The sequence below is a fragment of the Arvicola amphibius genome, chromosome 12 (assembly GCF_903992535.2).
Source record: "Arvicola amphibius chromosome 12, mArvAmp1.2, whole genome shotgun sequence".
NCBI classification, from domain to species: domain Eukaryota; kingdom Metazoa; phylum Chordata; class Mammalia; order Rodentia; family Cricetidae; genus Arvicola; species Arvicola amphibius.
In genome coordinates, this window is record NC_052058.2 from 13,658,580 (window position 1) to 13,667,886 (window position 9,307).

A 9,307-nucleotide genomic window follows, 5' to 3' on the forward strand; every position below is an offset into this window, starting at 1 on the left:
AGTGGATACGGTCTCAGCCCCATAAAAGAAAAAGGTTATGATGTGTCCCAAATAGAAACGTTCTTTGCCACTTACTGATATATCTGCTGGCCAATAAAGATGTAAGGCCAGAGTTCTTCATTCTCACACTTTTCCTAATAGTCTACTAAAGCCAATCAAAACATCACACAGGAAAATTAAACGTGTATTTGGTAGAGCTCAGACTTATAAACACCTTTAAAGTCAGGATATAGTTATGATTACTGATGATTTCCAAAACATTTTGATACCTTTGGTAATGGTGTGCTGTGTACTTAATTTAAGTGTTTTTTTTTTTCCCCTTTGGATATAGCTCTTGAACACGTAGTTAGGCCCTATGGCCAGTTCAGCAGTGATACCCTATCCCAAGGGTCAGACAGATACTCTGTCAGCATGTTATCAGTCTTTAAACATGACTAGTCTGGGCATTAACCTTAAACCCACCCATCCCTATAATTAAAAAGGGACTAAGAATATGCAAGTAATCTACAGGAAAGTGGTTCCTCTGCCCTTCAAGCACAGGTGCTGCTGTTCACCCACTCTTCCATGAACCTTCCGTTCCACTGGAGTGCGAGGCGATGTGAAAAGAGCCGCACCGAGCGTCTGAAGCGCTGCAAAAAGCAGCTTCTTAATCTCTGCATCCTTGGGAGTTTGGAAGAAATCTGACTCTTTGGAAAAGAAACCTGATGTGAGAGTTTCTGCACCTGTATGGATGTGTTTTTAGCAGTAAAGCATGAGCTGAGAATGAAAAAGAAAAAGAGGTTCTGGTGCCGAGTCACACGTGGCAGGAGAGCAGTATTCTACTATAGGATTCAAAGTAGCTAGAAGATATTTTGAATTTCTTTTCACAAAAAGAATAGATATCATAAGGAACATAAATATCCTGAGAGATCCAACTCTTCCCATAAAGAGGAACAATTATTATCTGTGCAAACAGTTACCGCCAACACTACAAAAGGAGGCAATGGCTTCTTCTGAACCCTGTCAAAACCCTGCCAGTCTAACTGGACTTTGATCCTGCCGGAGTCATAAGGACTCCAGCCAGATCTCAGATCTGTGACTCACTGAAATGTGAAACATGAGAGAACTAGAGACACATCAATCCCCTGCCTCAGTCCTCCTGCCTCTGCCCCACAGGAGAAAAGCAAAGCCGTAGAAAGCAGTGCAGAGGAGGGGGATGAGGTGAGGGCTTCTATGTTGATGCTGATTCTTTTCTTAAAGATTTGTTTACATTATGTGTAGAGAGGGGTAGGCACGTGCACATCCGCTCAGGTGCCTGTGCCGATCAAAGGAATTCAGATAACCCCCAAGCTGGAGTTACAGGCAGCTGTGAACTCCCCCTGTGAGTACTGGGCCCTATGTTTGCAAGAACTCTTAAAGCTAAACCGTCTCTTCGGTCCCAATGCTATATATATATATATATATATATATATATATATATATATATATATTTTTTTTTTTTTTTTCAAAAACATAAAAGTCTCACCCGGGGTAGTTGGCTTCTTTATATAACTTATGCAAGCCTGGGAGATAAATTACTAAGCAAACGTAGTATGGTTGGCAAGTAGATTTGTGTGTCAACTCCTGGGGAGATGAACTGGAAATGTGTTTGAACAAGGACAGTCTGGACTAGACGGCCTTAAACGCTCAGGGCCAAAACTCCACAGCTTTTCCCAGCCTGTGTACAAATGAAAACATTGCAAAGCCTTTGAAACAACTGCAGGGGTTGGACAAGCATGGCCTTGTTCTGGTTCATCATTCCCAGGGTCCTGGGCTCTGGACCCGCCCTAAGAGCTAATAGAAATCTAAGCTGACAGCGACGGTTCTGTCTGTGGCGTGAAGGCCTCTGTAACTCTGTAAGGCAACGGCTGGGACAAGAGGGCTGTTTGTCGCAGGCACAAAGTGTGTTCTCTGCTGCGCCGCTGTGGGAATCTATGAGAAGTGTCCAGATATTGAAAAGAAAACGGGGTGCCTCGGGGGCCAGCCACTGTCAGGCATGGTCCGCGGGCCAAATTGTGCGGGTTTGGCGCCCCCTACTGTCTCTCGCTGGAGACAGTCATCTGTTCCCTGGAGGTTCACTGCTGGAGACTGCTAGGTTAGAGCAAGATCCAGAAAAGCACCTGAACGGCAAAGTGAACGGCGTAGCTCTGAGTCTCTGCCTCGCATGCCACGGCACAGCTCACCTGACGCTCGAAACGGACCAGGACATGGGAGGAAGACTCCAAACCTCTTCTCATGGCAGCCACTCCTCTCAGGGCACCCCAACCACTCTAGGGGTGTCTCCAAAGCAGAATTAGCTTCTGCGCTAAACCTCAGTGAGCCTGGCCTGAAGCAGGGAGGCGTCCAAACATTCCTTAAGGGACAGTCACTCAGCCTTGCAGTGACCTGGGGACCCCAGGAACGGTACAAAGGACTACAGGTTACAGAAAGTTCTCCACGACTTTTCCATATAGAAAAAGACAGAGAAGGGAAATGCTATCATTTATTGAGCCCAGCAATTTGCCAGTATCTCCAAGATGAACAGCAATGTTATTGGCCCAAAACTGCCCCAGGAAAGATGGAAGACCTAGGTTCACAGAGACCAGAGAACACAGTTAAAAGCAGAAGCCCCCGGGTCTCCAGAACTGGCTAACTGACTCCAACCCTGCACCGTCCACTCACATTGTCCTATTACACACATGGAAGGTGGACACAGGGGATACACAGCTATGACAGTGCTCACCCTGACGGGGAGAGGCTGGCTGGTGAGTGGACCCAATGGGTAGCAGGGTAGAATAGGATAGGAATGTGCAAATGCTTTGTCTCTTTTCTTTTAAAAACAAGGGTCAGGGCTGGAGAAATGGTTCAGCCATTGAGAGTGGCTTGCTGATCTTTCAGAAGACCAGAGTTGGCTTCTCCCACACTGGTTGGCTCACAGCCTCCTATACCTCCATTTCCAGGGAATCCCACACTCTCCTTTAGTCTCTGCAGGTACCAGCACACACACACACACACACACACACACACACATTGAAATTTAATCATAAAGAGAATTACTTTTATGATTTATGAGAGATGGATCAGTAGTTAAGAGCACACTGGCTGTTTTTCCAGAGGTCCTTAGTTCAATTCCCAGCAACCACAGGGTGGCTCACAACCTTCTCTAGTGGAATTCGATGCCCTCTTCTGGCATAAAGGTGTACATGCAGATAGAGCACTCATACACATAAATAAACAAATTCCTTTAAAAATAAAGAATTAGTTTTTAAGTCCAAATACACAGGTGGAATGGAGAAGATATTTTAAGAGCAAGGGTTGGAGCCTTTGCCAAAAAATTGCAGGGCCCTGGGTTTAACCCACTGCTGGCTCACTCCGCACTCCCTTCTCTTTCTCTCTAAAATTCTAGTAAGATGTTAATTGTGAAACTGTTGGTATTTGTTCACTTTGGGTTGAAAGGTACCATGACTTTCATTATTTTATTCTCTGTATAGCTCTATATTTTAAACTTTTCTGAAATGTTATTTCCAGAGAAGGAACTGTAAGGAGAGGAGCATCTTCATGTGGCATCGTGACAGAGCACACCCACTCATCCATCACAGAGCACACCAGCCCAGGCCCCACTCTGAACGAGCAACCCTTAGCTTGCAGTGGCTTTTGTCTGGGGGCTTCCGAGCACTCCACAAACACCAATTAACTGCACTTCCTGTCACCTCCTAAAAGATGGAAGAGCGCTTCACAGACTAGCAGAGAAAGTGCCTGGCCTGACCTCGACCGGCAGAGCTCCAGGCTGAGCTGAGACTGCAGCCCAGAGACTGACAAGTTCCCGTTTGAGCAAAGCTAAGGCAGCATCTCCCTGTGTGCTGGGCTGTGTCAGCTTCAGTATGCAGCGAGGTGTGGTGTCAGCCTCTCCAGCCGCACATTATCTGAAAATGGCTCCTTCCACAGATAAATGGAGACCTTCTTCAGGAACAGCCATGCCCTTTGGCCTTCTATTTTACATACCCAGACGGGCTTATGAAAATGCTGGGCTCTCCTCGGCCACCTCAGGATGAGAACGGGAAGAGAAGGACACCTATTTTGCATAAGACCACTGCTGGGGATTTGTGGGTCTGAGACCTCCTAGTCCACAGTCCCACAAGTGTCTGTGAGCTTTGGTTGTGCAGTCCCAAAACCTGATCTTCTTACTCTCTTATCTGCCCACCTGTGACATGAAGGCCAGGACTTAGTTCTGCTCACCTGTGCCATGAAGGGCAAGGACTCAGTTCTGATTGTCCTCCTGCACCTCGGTCCTCAGCCTCACATTCACAGCTCCTGACAAACCTAGTTTTTTTTTTTTTTTACATCCCCCACTGAAATACTGTTCCCCTCCTGCCCTACCTGCATCTCTCCACCCCAAACCCCATGGCTGGGGATAAAGTCTAAGCTCTTTTGCATGTAGCAAGAGGCTATGATTCAGACTGACGCCTCCTCTCTCTGCCTTGGTCTGTTCTCTGTTGCTGATAACACAGTAGCACAGGCTAGGCAAGTTGCAAAGGAGAGAGGCCAACTTTGGCAGTTGGTTGGTCCAGGTTAAGGACCACATCTGGTGATGGCTCACTTGCTGCAGGGTTGGGAGGAGGCATGGGGCATCCATAGCAAGAGACATCCAGGGAGCCTAGCAACTCATAGCCTAGGTAGTCCATTAACCTGTTCGTTACATGTGTCAATTAATTTACTCCAGAAGTTCCTGTCTCGTGCTACTTCCTAAAGCCTTATGAATTTTATGGGGAAGGAACCATATCCAAACTGTGCTTCATGGGCACTTCCTGGTGCAACATCTGCAGACAGCTGAGAGGGCATGTCAGGTGCTCCACTGTCAGGTTTAAACAAGGTAGATAAGCTGGGCCAAGTGACAACGAAAGGGTCCCAAACCGAAAAAAAAAAAGACCCCAGAAATGAACTAGGAAAAGCCAGGCACAAAAACCCAGAGTCAGCCCTGGAGCTGACTTCCTTTGTGTTTCCTGGGCTAAGAGCAGCAGGGTTCCAGAGAAACCTCCACCTTCTCTGGACCACTGCATGGCCTAAGGGAGACACCAATATGGCTCCTCAGGCTGGCTACACCCCAGGAGCCCAAGATGAGACACTGCTAAAATCCAGGGTGAAGGGACACAGGGGCACCAGAATCAAAGCAGGCTGTGGTAGTGACAGGCCTGGCACAGCAGTAGCATACTGTCCTATATAGGTCCTATATAGACAAATCTCTTTGATTGATTGATTGATTGATTGATTGATGATTGATTGTTTTTTCAAGACAGGGTTTCTCTGTATAACAGTCCTGACTGTTCTGGAACTCACTCTTGTAGACCAGGCTAATCTCAAATTCAGAGATCCACCTGCCTCTGCCTCCCAAGTGCTGGGATTAAAGGTGTGCGCCACCACTGTCTGGCCCTATGGCAACAGCTTCATGGTTGCCATTACAGGATCCAAGTGAAGTTGAAGGAGGATTCTTCTGGCCACTGTTTGAGATGGAAAAATTACTCAGAAGAGAACAAGAATCCAAAGCATTAGTGGGAGCCTGTCACGGGAAAAAAGGATAAAGAGGGACTGGGCATGGGAGTCAGGACTGAGTCTCAGGTCAGGTGGCAGTCAATGAGGTAGAGGGAGAATGGGACAATCAGGAGGAAGGATGCTTGTGGACTTTTCCTTTACACTGTGTGACTATATGTCACTGTGATTGATTTAGTAAAGAAGTTGACAGGCCAAAAACTGGGCAGGATAGGGTTAGGCAGGAGAACTAGACTAAGGACACTGGGAAGAAGAAGGTGGGAATCAGAGGAGTCACCAGCAAGGCACAGAAAGGAACCAGAAGGTGCAGGATGAAAGTAAAGTAATGCCATGTGGCAGAATGTAGATTAATATAAATGGTTAAGTTGTAAGAGCTAGATAGTAATAAGCATGAGCTATCAGACGAGCATTTATAACTAGTATTAAGTTTCTGTGTGGCTATTTGGGAACTGGTTGACAGAACAGGAAAACCTCACTTACAGATGCTCATGACCAACAGTCCCTGGGCTTTTATTTACCAGGAAGTTTGTTCTACATTAGACAGTACAGAACCCTTCCTCTATGAGAGAGCACATTTTTGTCTCCGTCTTTTGCTCTAATGACGAATTCCACTAAGAAACTATAAATCATTGCACAATAAGAACCTAATCTATATCCAGGTTTTACAAGCTTGTAATCTTAGCAGAAATGTAAGTTAGAGGCCATCCTGGTCTACATAGCAAGTACCAGGCCAGCCAGGGATTACATAAGAAGACCTTGTCTCAAAAACAAAACAAAGCAAACACATGCTATGTTTTTAATCAATGAGGCCTCACTGGCTAAAATACAGAAACATATCTGATTTGGTTAAGCGGATGATAGCAGAAGAAATTGAGCCATGCTCTGGAAGACACTGAAGGCAGGGTACATTTGTTACTACAAGGAATGGGAAGTTGTTGAAGTTTTGCAGAAAAAAAAGAGAAATTTGATCAGAGCTATGCTTAGGAAAATTAACCAGCTACAGGGATTGAGTGAATCATGGCTGGGAGGATCTGGAAATAAGATTAGTAAGCAAAGCAAAAAAATCTCTTATAAAGTATATAGTATAATGCCAATGGCCCTATTCTCAACCTGGACCCTTAACTTTAAAATGTACCACAGAAGCAGGGCAAAGTAATACATATGTCTTTAATCCCAGCACTTGGGAGGCAGAGGCAGGCAGAGCTCTGTGAGGTTTTTTTTATTATTATTTATTTATTTATTATGGATACAATATTCTGTCTGCGTGTATGCCTGCAGGCCAGAAGAGGGCACCAGACTTCATTACAGATGGTTGTGAGCCACCATGTGTGGTTGCTGGGAATTGAACTCTGGACCTCTGGAAGAGCAGGCAATGCTCTTAACCACTGAGCCATCTCTCCAGCCCCCGCTCTGTGAGTTTTGAGACCAGCCTGATCTATATAGAGAGTTCCAATCAAGCTGGGTCTTCACACAGAAACTTTATCTCAAAGAAAAAAGAATACTTAAAAATTCTAATCGAGACACATGCAAACACAGCATGAGAATCCAACTGTGCCAGCTCAAATACTTTCGTCTTCACTAGAAAAGCTCTCTGGTATAAATGCCAAGAGCCCTCACAGCTCTGCCAGGTTGTGAGTTTGAAGAGGCTCACATCTGGCTTTAATGACCATCATCTGAAACAACAACATGTCTGCCGAATCAGAGAAAAAAAGAGAAGTCTCTGCTTGATGGACCAAAGATAGGGATAGGTTTAATCTCCAGCTGTGGAGCTTCTTTCTGTTCAATAAACCTCCTCACTGCCAAGCACACTTCAGGCCTGGCTTCCCAAAGGACCTGGGAATGGAGCTGAGGACGGAGATGCCACTCAGCTCACTGCTTGTTTGCCAGAGGGCCCTCTCCTGGCGGTCAGGGAACAGACTTGGCTTTCAGGGAGAAAGGCCTGTAAAGCAAGGAGTCACCCGGTTCTGCAGCCATGCTAACCCCTGGCAGGCAGCATCCTACTCACTATAGAACACAGGCAGCATTCCTGAGCAGGTCACCATAGTGCCATGCAGGGAGTCATACTTCTGACTGGAAATGCTCACAGAAGCAGCCTCGTGGGAAACCTTAACTCACTCTTTGTTCTTTTGTTTGGTGTTGGTTTGGGTTTGTTTATTTAGAAATAGAGCCTCACAATGAGGCCCAGGCCAGCTTTGAACTCACAACCCTCCTACCTCAGCTTCCTAGAGTGCTGGCATTACAGGTATATAGAAGTGTAAGGTATAAATCTATAAATTGGTCTCCCTCGGTGGTAATTCTAGGGGGTATCCGCAGCTCAGCAGGCCCTACCACAACATAAGATAGCAGGGACACCTTTTGGCAGCTGCCCTGCTAACAGAACAGGGATGAGAGTGGATTTCTGGGATTAAGGGTTGGGGAGGTAGCTCCATACATAAAAAGGCTTACTGCACAAACACAAGGACCTGAGTTCGGATCCCCAGCACCCATGTGAAAAGTCAGGCCTGATGGTTTACATCTGGGATTCTGGCACTGGGGGGCAGAGACAGGACAATCCCTGGCGCTCACCCGTCACCCAGTCTAGCTGAAACAGTGAGCTTCAGCTTCAGTGAGAGACGCTGTCCCAAAACTCAGGTGAAAAGCACTGGGTCCAGCACAGCTTGGTCCTGGACACCTGAGTGGGGCAGCAGGGGCTGAAGAAATGACAAACACCGAAGAAAGGGCAGAAAAGCTGGGATCCGCGTGTTCTGTGCTCACTCTGAAGGAGGGCGCCTACGGTGTCACAGCCCGGAAACTCAAGGGAAGGCTAGCTAGTCATGGTGGGAGGTCTCTGTAGGGGAGGGAAATCTCAGACTGTAATCATCAGGGAGGAGGAAGGTGCAAAGGATGCTAGTCCCCCCGACTTCTGCACCCTCACATACACTGTCAATAAACCACAATGCAGACTAGAGGGGCTTTGCCAATTCCCACGGGTCTGAGGCACTGGGGTCTTTGGCATGGCCATGCCCAAGTCAACAACATACATTCACTCAGAACTTCATAGTCCCATAAGAGAGCAGCACAGGAAGACCTCAACACCAGTCTCTAAGCTACACCAAATCTCATGATATATTGATATATGTATTAGGTATCAGAGAGCTTATTATGGCCTAGGCACCGTTTTAATTGGCTCAGTGCTCATGGCAAGCCTCAATGTTCAAGGCCTAGGCACCATTTCAATTGGCTCAGCGTTCATGGCAAGACCCTACTGATATTCATACAACCCTCACTTGTGACTAAGAAGACTGGAGCACAAAGTGCTTGATTTGCCTGAGGTCACAGTCATTGAAGAGACCCAAGATTTGCACCCGATCTCTCTAGCCTCGTAGACACATGTGTTCTGGGTTGCTACGCCGATTCTCTATTTGACCTGGTGGCAGCATATTTGCTTGTTATATTTTTGATACCTGGTACTTCCCTTGTTTATGCAAAAGAGGACTCCCTATTTAGATAATGAGCTACTTGAGAATTCAGTTGCGAGAATTCACTTTTCTCTCTGGTCCACTGATGGGCATGATCTGATTGGTGAACCCATATGAATGTTCAATGAAGAAAAGAATCTTTTTTTTTTTTTTTGGTTTTTTTCGAGACAGGGTTTCTCTGCAGCTTTAGAGCCTGTCCTGGAGCTAGCTCTTGTAGACCAGGCTGGTCTCAAACTCACAGAGATCCACCTGCCTCTGCCTCCCGAGTGCTGGGATTAAAGGCGTGCGCCACCACCGCCTGACCGAAG